Source organism: Octodon degus, unplaced genomic scaffold (genome assembly GCF_000260255.1).
Source record: "Octodon degus isolate 3935 unplaced genomic scaffold, OctDeg1.0 scaffold00402, whole genome shotgun sequence".
NCBI lineage: Eukaryota > Metazoa > Chordata > Mammalia > Rodentia > Octodontidae > Octodon > Octodon degus.
Window position 1 is genome coordinate 196316 of NW_004524978.1, and position 17266 is coordinate 213581.

General features: G+C 38.7%; 1 protein-coding gene across 1 annotated transcript in view; it reads left to right on the top strand.

The window, feature by feature from the left end:
- Snca (synuclein alpha) overlaps nucleotides 1-17266 on the top strand; it is a 112997-nt gene that overhangs the window by 27650 nt on the left and 68081 nt on the right. The window lies entirely within an intron of this gene.

Genomic DNA, 17266 nt, shown 5'->3' on the forward strand with positions numbered 1-17266 from the left:
GGATTAGTATAATGGCATGCAAAGTATGAAATGGTATTACAGTATTTCATCTTCAGTCTTTAATGCTACAACATATGTAAAGTAAGCACATTTAAAAATTAATCACTACTGTTAGCTGCTTTTAGTAGAAGTCTTTTCCAGTGTTCCTTCTGAAAAGAGAAGCTAGCATTTGTGGGCTGGAAATTTAGGTGTTTCACAAATGTCTTGACTACCGCTGGGTTCTCTCTTGTGTGTGGGCACTGGATGAAAGGCTGCTCCTGCTCTCCTCCCTGATTAGGTTGACCTCACTGTTTGACTTGTGCTGGGGAAGAAAGGAGGGTGTAGAGGCCAGGGACTGTTGGCCAGGAAGCAAGGAGTTGGTCTTATCTCTTTCGCTGTGCTGCATGAGGTCATCTCATCTTTCTGAATTTGGGCTTTCTCATCTGTGAAATAAAAATGTTGAATTAAATGAGTCTGAAATGTTTTGAATCTGTGTTTAATGGCTTGCATTCTAGGTTCATTTATTCAATTATGCACTGCCAGACCCCTGGCAACTCATTTAACCTTTCCAAAATAAAGTTGCTCATCTGTAACTGCCTAGCCAGTCGCACATGGTAAGAGTAAGAATGAAAGGAGATAAGACAGACCAAAGATAAGTAATAAACTCTAATGCATTGCTGTTATAAGAGTTTTCTGAGAAGATCTTGCATTTTCTATCAGAGGTATACCAGAAAGATGGTTATAAAAAGCCTTTCCTTATTTGTTTATAGTTTGATTATATTAAGTTGTAGAAAACCAAGAGGCAACAACTTCCTTGAATGTGCCACTTTATTTAGTTAAATAAACTGAAGTCACACTACTATTATTTTTCCTCAGATGTCCCAGAAAGCAATGCAGATCCATTGAATATTATGTAAATGGTGAAATTATTAAGTGTCCTGGGTTCTCACAATTTTAGGAGACAGTGGAATAAACAAAGTTAAATTTCTTCCCTAAAATGAGGAAAATGTCTGAGTCCTTTGTGTTACATATTAGGGGAATGATTCTTTCACAATGCCTCTTCAATGCAAACCTCGTGGATAATATGTTCTAGGTGTTTGGTAGAGCATAGATTTGAGATCCTGCAGGGTCATTGACCCTCCCACCCCACACACTCTTTTTCATCTTTCCTTAAATCTCAGATTAAAGCTGTTCAGAGAAATGATGAAGACTTAGTATCCCATATCAGAATTCCTTTTTATACCCATTTTCTATAAAATTCCTTGGTCAAGGCCAGTGACTCTCTTCATGAAGTTTTAGTACCAAATCCTGACAAAGATCCTGATAACCCCACTGGGCAAGGTCCAAGTAAATTGCAGCTATTGAAAGTTGTCTGTTCTATTTTCTGTTCTGCTTTCCTTCTTCCAAGGTAAAGTCATTAAAGGGAAGACAATAGAGAGTGTCTCCTTGTGCTAATTTTCCATGCCATAACTTTCTAGAATGGGAGATGGTTTTGAAGAGGACTAACCTCTGTTCCACAAAGCCTCCCACCTCATTTATTCAAAAATGGTATGGCATATCTGCAAATAAGTGATGGGAAGAAAGAGAGGAAAGGAACCTCTTTGACCTTGATGGAATCTCATCTTCTCTTGATCTTCCGGCAGAGCTACTCATGTCTTGAAGTGGATCTTTACAAGATTACACTGTATAGTATATTCATTTTCCTAATATCAGGTTTATAGAAGGAAAACCTGTACTTGTATCACTCATTGCCTTGGTCCTCCAGGTTTTAGGTAGCCAGCCACTACCTTTACATTGTTCAAGGTCTGATCTGAGCCCATGGGAAACCTGGATTCCAAGCCTTGATTTCCAGGAACCAAAGTGTGTAGAAGTGAGCACCAGTGACTTTATATCCCATAACCTGGTGAGCCAGCTGTGTATGTATAGAGCTGTTCACTTGCACTATGTCAGTACTGGGAAACATCTGTAGGTCTTGGTGCTGCTGAGGTAATACTCCACTGGCAAATGAATGGTGGAGGACACCAGACCTCCTGAGTCACTGTTTGCCTCCACAGAGTGAAGAATAGGGGTAAAGACAAACTCTGAGGCTCTACTAATATATTATTTCCTTCAAACCTCTTCCTCTGAAAACCTCTTCTTTCTTTTTATATTTTTCTTATAGGAAAATAACGAAGGGCCCTGACTCTTGTCTTCTAGAATCGAGTCAAATGGTTCTCAACTTCTGGGTTATTGTACACTAATCTTGGTGCCTTCATTTAAAAGTGGATGGGAAAGGGATCAGCCCAGCCCATCCTCAGTGACACACTGCCCTCAATTGATGTTCACATTTTCTGTAGTCCTACCTTAGAGATGTTCATAAGTTGCCAATAAACCAGCAATATGATCAAAGAGTAAGTTAATACAAATTATTGTGGAAAGATGTTGGATGTCTCTATTCAAATCATTGAAATTATATATACTCAGACTCAACAATGTCACCTATATGAATTTTAATCATCAAATTTACATAAGATGGTGTCTTAGTTACCATTCTCTCGTTGCTGGGACAAATATCCAATACTCAACATGAAGGAAGAAAAGGTTTATGTAGCTCACAGTCACTGGGGTTTCAGTCCATACTCAGCTGGGTCCAAGGCTCATCTGGCAGAGAGCAACTTTTCATGGCAGTGGCAAGAACAGGGAGCAAAGAGAGTGGCAGCAGCTCAAACAGCTAGCTAGCCTCTCATCTCTGCTTACATTGTAATGCAAATTACCTGCCCCAGGGTGGGTACAGCATCCACACCCACAGTAATCAATCACAAACTCCAGAAGCTGCTGCCCCAAGACTGCTTGCGGCTTTGAGGGGATGCCTATACATGAACCATAGCAGTTGGTTATTATAGCACTGATTGGAATACAGAATTGAAAAGCAGCTGGAATTTTGACAGTAGTGTCATTAAGTGTGTCTACCTATACAAAAGTATGCTGAATGTTGGTATAGAGGAATAATTAGTGAGGGATGGCCAAATAGCTCAGCAGATTAAAGTGCCTGCAAATAGGTACAGGGAACAGGGGTTAGCTCCCCAGGCCTGCAGTGCCAGCCCTGCCCCCAGGGTGCACTGAGACAGCAATTGAGACTGGTCCTGGTGGCGCCTGTAATCCCAGCTCTTGGGAGGCTGTAAACAGGTGAATCACTAGAGTCTAATCTAGTAGTGAGACCCCGAATATCCTGTAGACCCTTGTCCTAAAAAATACAAAAAAAAGAAGAAAAAAAAAAAGAAAGAAAAAGAAAGAAAGAAAAGAAAAATAATGACATGGGCAGTTGATCTTGTTCCACTAAGTAAAAAGAACAAATTGCAAAACAGAGGAAACCATTTGTGTATGTAACATTTTTAATCTTTGAAAGATCATAATGATGTATTTTGTGTGTATGTGTAACAACTTGAGTGAAATACAGCAGACCCTGACTGGGGTTTTCTCAATAAAGCACCCTTCACATCCAGCCTGACCATTCTTTGCTGTGGGGCGTGGGCTCGTTCACTGTAGCTGTTTGCCCAGCCAGGCGCTTTGCTGGTTGAATGCCGGAGCTCTCAGCAGGCCTCCTGACAGCCAGCAAAAGGCCTCCCACATGGTCCTTGAGAAAATACAGGCATTTAGTGACTCTATGTTTGGATCATAGATTACAGTTGTTTTTTTTTCTATTTATATTTACTCCAGTTTCCTTTAATAAGCATATATTAGATTCCTAATAAGAGCATAATACGTGGTATTTGTAATGTTTCAGACCATTTAAGATATGTGTGACTGAGCATTCTGCTCTTTGAGCCCCAATAAGAAATTAAAGATTCTAATTTTTCTTTTTAGTACCCTAGTTTCCACTTCCAGTCATAAGGCTGATTCAGAAACCTCATTTTAGTGGGGGGAAGGGATTGGGGGCAGGCAAATAGTTCAGCGGATTGAAGCACCTGCTGGGCTTGCCCTGCCCCCAGGGCACGCTGGGACAGAGATTGAGACTGGGCGTGGTGGCACTACCTTGAAAACCCTGTAGACACTTCCCTTAAAAAACAAACAAACAAAAAACCAAAACTCATTCTAGCTGGGACAGAATCTGGCTGTGAACTCCAGGTGGACTCTGACTGCCTACACTAGTGCCCCATCCAGATCCCCAGGGTCCTGATGCGTGGCTGTGCTTTTGATATGGGGGAACGAAACTTCCAACCTGAAAGGTACCTGGGACGAGGTCGTGTTCTGTAAAACCGAAGAATGAATTTTAGGAATAGACGGATGTTTAGGAACAGAATGTATTTATTGGGGGAAAGAAAGCTCTGTCTGAGAGAGGGACAGAAGAGGGAACCCGAGTGGGTTGCCTGGGAATCTAGGGATTTTCATAGAGCAAAACAATGAGGTGAGTCGCACCAAAGGTGGAAATCATGGGAGCTCTCACATGAGGTGGTACAAAACTGTGGTCGCCCAATAAGACTACAAGTACAATTGGTCAGGTAAAATTAAGTTGGGATCAGATGAGGAAGCGAGTCACTTAAAAGTGATTGATACTTATTTTGAACATCCATCCCTGATGCTTATCCCTAGGGAAGTATGTGGCTGCATTTGTTTCCTTTTTGTCCTGAGGTGTGGCCCACAGTGGGAGTACCTGTCTCTTCCAAAGTTGTAAGGTCCCCTTGTCTTCCATATTGTCTCCTTGAAGGCCTGGCCCTGTCTGACTACCTGTAATAGTTCTGTCTAATGTAGCTGCCCGCAACACTCTTCTGGCCTCAGACCTTCTCTGCCATGCCACCGGCATCCACAGCAAGCACTGGTAACACAAGGTGTAGACTTTTCAAAGAGACTTCTTAGTCTAGTCAGTTTGTTTCTATGGTAGTTGGATAGTCCTATCTATAGTAGGTGGGTTTATTTTACATATAAACAAAATCCTTTTGTACAAGCTGGGATGACATTTTTGTTTATTTGTCTTACAATCTTTGAGTGTCATTTTGCTGGTCACCGTTACTTGGGAAATAGTAATAGCATGTCTAATCATCCTAAATATCTAGGGTTACGCTAAAATAAGTCATACGTTTGGACTTGTTTATTGAAATGTAACAAAGATCAAGCCATTAATATATGTATTTGGGAATAAAAAAACAACTCAAGTCTTCAAAACTCCAAAACACTTTCCCTAAGCTGTAAAGCACATGGTAACTTCACCTTACTTCCATCTCAGCATTTGTAGATATGCCATAACCCTTTGATTATTTTTCTCTCCTACCCTTCCTCCTTGAGGTGATCATTTCACCTTTATTTCAGAAATAGATCTGCGGTCTCATCCACATCTCCTTTCTGCACTGCTGTCTTCTGTATCATTTCTCATGCTCCTTCCCTCCTCTTCACTAGTCTCTCTGCTTCTACTTCTACATCCTAGAAGGTTGGACCAGCCAGAGCAATTCTTTCAAAGCTCACGATGTCTGTCCCAGCTGTCAGCCATCCCATGGGATCTTCATGCACACAGAATGAAATCCAAATTGCACTGTGGTTCCAAGGTCCTGTATTACCTGGCTGTCATGAGTTCTCAGTTCCTTTCTCTTTTCTCCTTATGTGCTGTCCTCCAGCGACACTGTCCTGTGCTCTTCGATCTGCCAACTACATTTTCAGTCCTCCCTAAATACATCAAAAAGACTCATTTAGAAAGTTGATCAGTTTGTTCTAAAAGCAGATAAATAACAGTTTTCTTCAAAAATCCTGCCTCTGTTTCCTGATCTTAATTTTAAAAACCCAAACTGTAGGAATGTTTAAAATAGTAAAGACATTTTTTTCTCCTTCAGATTTTTGTGAATTTCACTATGTCTTAGTCAACAGCAGCAGTTATTATGCTTGAATACTTGAAGTTAATTTTCTTCATAACAACAAAGGAGCCATTTCACTGATGAAGTAAATCTTAGAGATTTAGAAGCTGCTTATAAGTGTACGTTATTCATATCCCATGAAATATTTTCTTAGTAACTCATAACTTAGAATGCCTGTTGGGCAGATGGGCTGAACCACAGGCATCCAACGTCAAGTGGTTGGCGAGCGTGAGGTGCTAGAAAGACCACGGCCATCACAGCAGGGTGCTTCCGATTGCTTGAAAATGAGGGTCTGCTGCTCTTGCTGCGCCACTGGGTGTTTTTCTTTGCAAAGAAATGTCATCCTAAACAGCCCTCCATGTCTTCTAGCCCGACATACTCAATCTTGTTTAAGGCAATTAGAACATAAGTACTAAGTGAAATGTTTAGGCACATTGAAAGAAGACTCCCCCTCCCTCTGCCTGGTAGGCCATGGTGGAAGCTGTGAAATATGAACTCCTCCGCAGGGAACGTAACTGTGGTCAGCTGCAAGAAGATGAGATGGGAGAAAGGTCGCACACTGAGGAAAATAGTGTCATTTGTTACTGCCCAGAGTGTCACCTGTGAGGAACTCTCAAAGTGCTAGCTGAGTCACCAGGTTCCTCTGTTTATTTCTCTAGAATACAGCCACAGCAAAGATTTCATTCAGAGCAGAGAAAAATGTTAAAGACTAGTTAGCTTTTTACCTTGCCTGTTTGTCAACTCTGTTGTTGATCAAGGGTCAAGAGGAAAGTTTTGTAATTCATTTAATCTATAGCCTGTACTGATTCATCTAGAAGATTCTAAATTCAGGAGCTAAATTGAGAACAACCCATCTTCTTAGTAATAAAGGATTTATTCAAAGCTGCAGGCACATTCTACCTACTGTAGTGGTTTATTGAAATCATTGTAGGTTAGCAATTTCTCTTCTGTTAGAAGAAATGAATCGAGAGCCTACAACAGAATTATGTGCTGAGGCCACGAGCTTTACACCCAAAGCAAACCTCAGATATATTCACTCTTGAATCTGTAATATATGTAGCAGTAGATATAGGCCAGTATACATGTATGCACTACAGGATTGGAAGGACACCAATTTTGTCACTTCAGGTTCTTGGACCTCTTCTGAGACAGTAAGGTAGGAAGAGACCACAGTGGTCCATTTCGATGCTATACTTTCTGGCCTTACAAAGTAGGTGTAGAGGTAGTTTCAGAATGATGACCATCTTCTCCTTTTTCTTACCAAATTTGGATTTTGCTTAGCACTAATGCTTTGTATTAAAAATATTGGGAAGTTGGTTATATGGATCTGCATCCTAAATTTTTCTTGATTTTTTTTCATAGTATTTTATATGTGAATATTTCTGCCCTGAATTTGAAATTGTTCTTTACTCACTGGTTTACTTGTTTGAGTTGGGGTCTTGCTATGTTTTTTTGGCTAGCCTTGAATTCACGGAGCTCCTCCTGTGTCAGCCTCCCCAGTGCTGAGACTGCAGGCGTGTATCGCTATGCCAGCAGGTTCTGAAGAGTTAACTGAAGCCAAACTGTGGCTTTTCTAACATCAAGGTTAATTCTTCATGTTAATTTTAAACATTCAGAAAATATACTTTCGAAAGTTTGTACTCCTGCAGCATACACGTCTAGTGTTTTCCTTTTCTTTGATGATATATCTAGTTTTCTTGGACATAGAAATTTGCAGCCTGCTTTTTGTATGACTTATAAATCATGTCTCATTGTGAAATATGTCTTTCTTATTTCCTTAAATAAGAACTTTCCAATAGTTACAGTTGTTATCCTGGGAATGTACCTTAAAGTAGTTACAACAGAATCACCAGTTATAGCATTGGAGTTTTCTTTTTAGACTCTATATGTTGTTTCCTATGTATGTCACTAGGAAACAACCTGGTATGATGCTGTTACACTGCATCATATTGTTCCATACTGAGCCAATGACATTGTTTGGTTTTGTGCAGGCACACTTCATATAAGCTTATGGTGTCAGTCCTTCTTTCAGGAACTGTTATTACATAGACATTAAATTTTTTCCTCTTTAATCTGCTCATTTCAGGTACTTGATGTGATGTGAGATAGAAATGAATTCATATTTTAGTTTTCACTGTCTCTAAACACTATTTTGAATCAGAGTTGAAGGTGAGCCTTATATAGCAATAAAGGTTCTTTTTTGAGACAGGGTCTCATACTGTGGTGTAGACTGTAAAAATGATTTTTAACAACAAAACAATCTACAAAACAACATCATAGGTGAGCTGAAGTGATGGCTCAGTGGACTAAGTGCCTGCTTAGGCAAGCACAGGGACAGGGTTCGATCCCGTGCACAACATACTGCCCTGGCCCCATCCCCAGGGGTTCTGAGCTGGCCACTGAGACTGGGTGTGGTGGCACATGCCTGTAATCCCAATGCTGGGGAGCCTGAAAACAGCAGGATCACTGTGAGTCCAAGCTGCATAGTGAGACCCTGTAGCAACCAAATACATGAAAAAAAAAATGCAAACAGAAAGCATAAGTGAGACCATAAAAATGATAGAGGCGTTGGCACACTTTTCTGTGCAGAGCATACACTGTGGTAAGTCCTAGGATAGAAGAAGAAAGAATGACATCTTAGGAAACAGAGTGTAGCATCTCTGTGTAAGACATTCAAAGTCTTCTTTTCAGCTTTATCCCCATATGAAATCTCTGCAAAAGTAAAGTAATAGCTTTTCCAGATCTGTTTTACACTCTAGACATTGAATTCAGTGTCCTTTTCTCCTTATCAGATTGGACTCGTTCCAAGCCTCTTAGCTTCTAGACAACCACAAAGGTGAAATGGGATACTAAATCTTCCACAAATGTATCTTGATATCTTATCCAGTACTTCTTGGTACTGAAGGTCACAAATAGAAGATATGATTTTTATTTTTGGTAGATGGAATAAAACATAACACTATGGCCACAGAACCAATGTCTCAAACTGATTTTTTTTTTTTTTTGTATTTTAGGGGTCTACAGGATGTTCAGGGTCTCACTACTAGATTGGACTTGTAGTGATCTGCCTGTTTACAGTCTCCCAAGTGCTGGAATTATAGGCATGCACCACCATGCCCAGTCTCAATCGCTGTCTCACAGCGCCCTTCAGTTGGGGCTGGCACTGCAGGCTCAGGGATTGAACCCCCACTGCTGAGCTATTTAGCAGGCCCTTCGAACTGATTTTTGGGAAAATAAGAATCCTGCATGGTGGATCTCCATGCAAAGAGACCCTACATTTTAGCATCAACAGTAAAAATTATTGTACATAGTGTTGATTTCTAATAATTTGAGTTCTGGGAATGATCCATGTGTAAGCAATGTAGCCTTCCTTCCTTGGTTTGCTAATATAGCTACCTTCTCTTCTTTAGCTATGTGACCATGAAAAGTTGGGTTATTATTCACTGACCTTATCTCCTCCTCCATAAAGAATGATAATAATAAAATTCACATCTCAGAGATGTGGGGGATGATTACATGGAATAAATGCAGTACCAGATCCTGGCACGAAATAACTTAGTATTTGCAGTTGTCTGAGGCTCCTCATGGGTACTCTTCAGGAAATATTTCACATCCCAACTCTAGAATTGAGCTATGGATAGCATGTGCTTTTCTGTCAAATTATAAACTCTTAGAATAAGGATCCTCACTGATACATATTATACTTTACATTATGCTTTATAATGTTCAAATTTTGTGCATAATTTAAAATACGCAGTACAGGTCTAAGTGTTTGTTATTATTGACGTTAATATTGCCTTCACTGTTATTATTCCAGCAGTACCAAAGTAGACAAAGTACTATCATCTCCATTTCGTAAATATGTCCTCAAAGATTACTGAAGTCAACAGAACCAAAAGCTTTGGTTGGTGAGCAGCCCAGAAAAAATCTCAAAGATAACCCTGAAATCAACTGAATCCAAGCTCAGTGCTTGTCTCTGTACATCATCGAGATTATTACACAGCCCCATCTGCATATCCACACTTATCAGAATAATTGGCCAATTACTCAGATTGCTAATAATTAACAGGGACTGATATTTTTTAGTGCTAAACTTTTTATCAAATGAAACATTAGTGAAAGATTTATGTTCTGTGTGGCACAAGTCAAGCTTTTTTCAATTGGTCATTCTTAGATTAACTGTTAGAAAATTATTTATATTTACCTGTGCCACTTCTGTAGTCTCCGTTCATCTCCTCACTAGGCAAGCAGAACCTCTGGTGCTATGGTCTTTCCTCAACCACTTGCCAGTCCATGACCCAGTTATCAAATTGCAACCACTATACACCTCTTAGAACAGCTAGAATCCGGGAGAGATAGTACAGATGCTGGTGAAGCAGCAGTCACTCGTTCATTGCTAAGGGGCATGAAAATGGTACAGTCATTTTAGAAGATAGTTCGGCAGTTTCTCACACAGCTAAACCTAGACGTCACATATAATCCTACAGTCATGTCCTTTGGTACTGATCCAAATATACTGAAAACTTATGTCTACACATAAAACTGCACATGAGTGTTTATGGTAGCTTTATTCATAATTACCAAACTTTGAAGCAACCAAGATGTTCTACGGTAAGTGAATGGGTAAACAGACTGGCCAATGGAATATTATTCAGTGATGAAATGAACTATCAAACTACAAAACACATGGAGGAACTTTAAATATATATACTTCTAAGTGAAATAAGCCAGTCATAAAAGGCTACATATGATACGATTCCAAGTATATGTCATTCTGGGGATGACAGAACTACAGAGACAATGAAAAGATCAGTGGTTGCCAGGGGCTCTGGCACAGTGCAGAGGGATTAGTAGGCACAAAGCAGGGTATACTCAAGGCTCACATTGTCTTTTATATTTGTCCATACGTGGTGTTATACATGTGTTAGAACTGTTCCCAGGAGAGTGAACCCAAATGCAAGCTGTGCCTGTAGTTCTACCTATGGAGTGATGTTGAAGCTTTCAGAGCTTTCATTGAGAACAAACAGCGTGTTGTGGCATGCGTACTACCAGTTCACCAACACTGTAGTAATTTGCTGGCATTGACTTCGATAATTTTAATGAAGTATCACACTAACACAAGCTGAAAATAATATGGCAAATTAGGAAAAGAAGTACATAAAACTCTCAGTTTTTTGTAACTATTCTTTAAATCTAAAATTTCTTTAAAAATAGTCTAAAAAAGAGAAGTAAATCTCAGATTAGATACATCCCCAAAATAGTAGGAATAGTAGTAGTAGGAACTTTGTTTCACACTCTTTCAACCATCTTAGTTGTACTTTACTTTTGTAAGAGTTGGTGTACAAATATCTGTATTTAAGATTTATGGAGGAAGTATTTGTATTATGGATAATCATTAGTGTAGCCACTTGAAATGAGCATGAATAGGCCAGTTTGTGTTTCATTTACTCACAAAGAGTTGATGGAAATAAGATAGGCCAGGAGTACAGTTAGGAAGCAGGAAAAGTGTGTGAGGCTGATGACTTCCTACAGAGCGCTGTGAAGCGTTGTACTCTGTGTGGGGTTGTTTTGTTCATCAACCTCATGCATTCAACCATTCTCCAGTGCGAGCCTATTTTGTAGTTTTTTGATAGGCACTGTGAAGATCCAGTCGTCATACTGATATGGTGACGTCCAACTTTTACTTCCACCTAGTTTTCTCATGCCTTGTGAGATCATAAATTCTTCCACTGATGAAAGCCACATCTTACCCTTGTAACTTCCAGTGTCTAACATAATCAAGGCCTCCTCGCAAATAACAAACCCCAAGTATTTGTTGACTCAAGGAATGAGTGCATGAGTGTATCTCTACTTCTCTGCTTATTTCTACGATGTTAAAATAAAATTTAAATAGGTATATATTATCTATGGAATCAGTCTCAGCACTTCTTCCTTGGATATAGTTATTTATAGTTTCACTGATTTGCTCCTCATTCATTTATATCCCTATTTCATATAAGCACAATAAAAATTAATGCTTCTAGTGATATTGTTATGCACAGTTGGCCTTCGTTAAGCAAATTAAGGTCTAAAATGTAATGTAGTGTCAATAGATGATTAATGTAAGGCTGAGTGCACAAAACATTTCAGCGATTGGGCCTAAGACAGGAAATGCCTCTGACTATTTGATGGTATTTTGAAAAGTACTTTACTGTATCAGCTTTAATCCCTGCAGGACACAGATGTTACATACACATTAGAAAACTTGAAAAGAATTTATAAAATGACTTATTATGAAAGTTTGGACAAAATTAGGAAAAATACAAGGAATAATAGTTTCTTGTGATGGTAATGATGGACACTATTTCAGTAGTAGGCTAAAATAGGTTGAAAAAGGTAGGTACCTTTTTATACCCTATATCAGATGCTGGAAGAGAGGAGAGATAGAACAACCTGAGCTCACAGTGCTATGAGAGAACAGCTTCCTGTGTTGTCTTTGGGGAAACAAAAGCTGCCTGCATGGCCTCAGGGAGGAAGTAGTGGCTGCTGGAAGCAAACCATATCACCTTACTTTCCTTCTGTGTCCTTTTTCTGGTCCTCCCACTGGCCAAACCCCCATGGTAGCCAAAAGGCCAAGGAGTACACTGTTATAACAGCAGTCCTTAATCTGGGAGAATTTTGCTTAGAAGCTGTTTTTGGCTGTCACAACTCTGGGGTGATGGGGAAGGTACGACAAGCATTCAGTGGACAGAACCTGGCCATTGTAGATGCACTACCATGCACGGAACTACTTCTGATGATGAAGTAGACTGTCACTTTGACCAAGACTGAATAAACCTGATGTAATCTACAGCATTCATCTTCTCAGATCAGGAGTGGGATGGAGAGGGCTTTTCAAGGCATGAAAAAAGAAACTGGCATAGTGTAATTGCAAGTAGATGTGGGAGAGAGAGAGCACCGAAAAAGTCTCACAAATGCATCTGATAGGAATTTATGAGATTTATTAAAATTCATATTGGACCACATACTATTTAGCAGGCCGGGTTTATTTTTAGAGAAATCCTTATGGGGTTTATGCAAGGATTTATTAATACAGAGCACACAATACTTAGTAATGTCATGTAAAACACAGACAGTGATGTAGTAGCAAAATGTGACATATACACAAATGATTTCACTATGTAGACAAACCTCTGTTGCTTTCATTTGTGTCCTGTTAAAGGGAATGGTTTGCATAGTTATGCAGCTGTGCAGAAGAGTAAACTTGACATTTCTGCAGGTACACATGTTTGTACACATCAAGATGCATAGCCTTTCTGTGTGGCTGATAATTGATTCTTTTATTTATCTCTAGCTTATGCCAAGCATTCTCCACAAAAAACAGTTTTTCACATTGTCTCAATTTAAGCCTTTAGTCCATTTCATAGATTGCTGGTTTATTCTTCCAGTTTTTGTCTTTTTCCTTCACTAATACCCCACATTCTTAGTCTTAAGGTGATTCTTGGTTTCATGTCTTTCCCAGTCTGTCTTCCCTTCTTTCTCTCATCTCTTCCATTGTTTTTATTTTTATATTAATTTTATTGAGAGAGAAGCAACAATGAGACAGTCTCCAAAGGAGTTAGTAGGACAGTTACAATAATTAACACATTGCATATTGTTGTCTTTGTAGTAGTTATTCATAGTACAAGATGCAGACATGATATCTAGTCTAAATAGTATTAGTTCAAAACTTTCTTCTCATTGAACTATGAGAAAGTAGATGTATATCTATACTATTTTGTATGTACTATAAAATGGTCCTTCATTTATATCCCCTTTTTTGTTTACTTTTAGCACAGATGGATATTCCATTGCCATTCATATATTGTAGGTACATGAATTCAGCAAAGTAGTCCAATATACTCCAGTAGTCTATAATAGTAGTGGGTTATCTGTAGGACTGGTAATGTCAGATGTTGTTGACTTTAGCCTTTTACAGCTCAGCGTATTAATATGGCTTTACTTTTTTTTTTTTAACCTCGTTTTTATACTTTTCTGTTGGATGGTTAAGACCAAGATAAAGCAACACCTGTATAACAAAAAAGTAACTTTTGTATCTGACAAAGTCAGTCAAATCCCCTCAGGATTTACCCTGAAACCCTGTACAACAGTTTGTAGATCTTTTGTCATTGTCAGCAGTGTGGGTAAGTCACGGCCATTGTTTGACCAGTTTGCTCTCTGAGAAAGCCTGAGAGAATGTTTTTCTCTCCAGGTTACTCTCCTTAGGTACACTCTACATCATTGATCACTTTCCTCTATGGTCCCATAATTTCCTTGATCAGAAAATTTGGGACACCACTGAATTACAGGATGTTACAGTGCAGGTTCTCTTGTGTCCTGAGTTTTCACTGACCTTGAGGGACTAGGACCAAAATGTTGGCCATTTCTTCCATTATGAATGTTTGGATTGGTTGCTCATCAGTTTATGATTCAGACTAGAGAAGTGATTTAGCTTGTCTCTTTGTAACTTATCTTTTCCTCTCAGTTAACCTTTAACTTCTGTATATGAAACTTCATACATCATTTCTGATTTAAATATATTTAAGTAGCTTCTCATTAATGATAAGCCAGAATTTGCCATAAGACTAGTATTTTGAAGTTTTCACTTGCTACTTTGTTCCTATGTTGCATCTCGTGTCCTTTGTTCTAGGATTTTTTTTTTTTTCCCCCGGAATGAGCAATTGAACTCAGGCCCTTGCGCTTGCCAGGGAAGTGCTTATTCCACTGAGCCATCTCCCCAGCCCCCCTTTGTTCTTTTGTACATTTGAAATAACTGATTATTGAACATTGAAGAAATTCACTGTCATATGAATTGTTGAAAATGGGTTCATCTGCAGTTCCCAGAATGTATCAAGTATATATCATGAGGTACCCCTTTGTGTGTGTGTTAGCTGTGTATTTTATACTTGAAACTCCTCTTCAATCTCACTACTTAATGCACACTATTGTTCAAATTCACAACAATCGGTCATAAATTCTTATGGATAATTTTGCTCATGTTGTTTCTGCTGAACTTATCAAAGTTGGCTTTTTACTTCTTGGTTTCCCCTGACCTGTGATAATATCTTAGGTACTCAGTAAAAGTTCCTGTTGTTCTCTCCACTTTCATTGTCCAGCAGCCACTAGATACATGTTACCATTAAGCATGTGAAACAGACCTAGGTCAGAGTATACGTAAAAACCATAAAATTTCTCTTGAAAATAATTTTGTATAAATTCCATATGGAAACTAATCTCTTAAATTACATTAAATAAAGTATATAATTCACTCATCTGTTTTTACTTTTTAGATGTAACAACAAGAAAATATAAAATTACATGTCTAGCACATACAGCCCTAGGTAGTCATGTACCACAAGTGATGAGGTCAGATAAAACATTCAGTATTGTTCAATGGCATGTTATTCTTGTGACTCTTACAATTATGTCCTGTGTACAGTGTAGCAGCTGGCTACTGTTAGGTTTTCCTCTTTCGTCTGCCTTGGACTCCATGAGAGGACCACATCGTCTAGATACTTGACACAGGCTGCCATGTGCACTTATGGAATTCTAAGGATTGTTATGCATCTTCATGTTTCTTTTCAATGTCTTTGTGAAAATTTTTCTTGAAAGAAATCCGAAGCATCTGGGTCTGTTCTTACTTTCTGATCCCCTGATCGCCTTCTCAAAGCACTATGGGTGCAGAGACTTCTCGGCTGGGTCTTACCAGGCTGTGCAGTTGTGGGAAGGGCTCATTATTTTCTGTTAGCATTGGCCTGTTGAAGTTTTGTGCGCCTTGTGCCCCAGAATTCGCTGTTTTTAACTTGCACATTGAATACTTTGACGAGACAATGTAGATTATCCAAATGATTCCACAAAAGTGACCTTTTTGGCCATGAAGAGCAATACAGTGTGGAGGGCAGGAGCGCAGGATCTCGAGTCAGAAAACCATTGCTGCCTGCCTGTCCCCAGTTACCTATATGCCATTCTGTTTCTCCATTTGTCAGTTGGTGATGGTAAATTTCAGAGCATTGCTAGGAGCATTAAATAAATTAAACATTTAGAATATAAAAACTAAACATAATAAACTCTCAAAAACACGTTTGGCATTTATATTGATATCCCAATCCTTAAAAAAATCAAGTTGCTCCGCTATTAACAAAGGGAAAGCTAGGGCCAGCCAAATAGCTCAGCAGATTAAAATTCCTGCAAGCAGGTGCAGGGGCCAGGGGTTCCATCCTTGGGCCTGCCATGCCAGGACTGACCCCAGGACGTGCTGAGATGGTAATTGAGACTGGGTGTGATGGCACGCGTCTGCAATCCCAGCGCTGGGGAGGCTGTAAACAGGTGGATCACTAGGAGTCCGATCTAGTGGTGAGACCCTGAACACCCTGTAGACCCTTCCCTAAAATACAAAAAGAACAAAACAAAACAAAAACAAAGGTAAGGCTAATATGGCAGATTAAAACTTGTGCATAAACAACTGAGACAGGTAAAGTGCATTGTATGTTCTGTATTCGTAAACATTGCTTTATAGTTTAATAAGAAAGTAGAATTTGATATTCAAGTTTTCTGTTTAGGAAATTCTCATAAATTATTTATGAGAAACTTGATGTGACAAAGATAAAATTAAGCTGTAAAAGTTTACTATACTATCTTAAGTTTATCTGTCAAAATCCAGAGGGACCTAATTTAATTCCTTTTATTATTAATCTTGGTATTCCTTAATTCATTGGTCTTTTATTACCATTTACCACCTTACTTCATTATTCAAAATAATTAAGCATGTAGGATAATAACTTTCCAAATCCAAAAGTCTAAAAAGAAAAATAGAAATTTAAATACTTGGAAAGTCATATTTGGAAGTGCTGGGGACCTCCTTACCTACTGTAATGTAATGAGAATTCATAGAACACTTCATTCCAAATAACAGTACACATTACCTTCCAAAGTGCATGGAATATTGAGTAAGATAGACCATGTTCTTGACTATGCAACGGTTTTCTATTTAATAGGACTTAATTACACAATGTATGTTCTCTAATCATAATACATTAGAAATCAATCTGAGAGAAATGTTTGAAAGTACTCAAATGGTGGCAATTAATAGTTTTGTAATAACCAAGGATACATTAGAACTATTTAAGTTTTTGTAGTACGTAATTATTACATTCTTTATGAGTTGCTACATTTATATAGCATATGTTAATTTTTTTATGATCTTCCATTCACTGAATGAAAATTCTAAAAAGCTATAGGATACATCTAGAGCAGTACTTACAAGAAGTTATATCTATAATGCCTGTGTTTAAAAAGAAGACAGCACAAAATTATATGCTTAAGGCTCAAACTTTAGCTAGAAAAGGCGAAAATTAAAACTAAAGTAGGGAGCTGGAGAGATGGCTCAGTAGAATAAGCACTTCCCTGGCAAGTACAAGGGCCTGAATTCAATCCCCAGTTCCGCAAAAAAA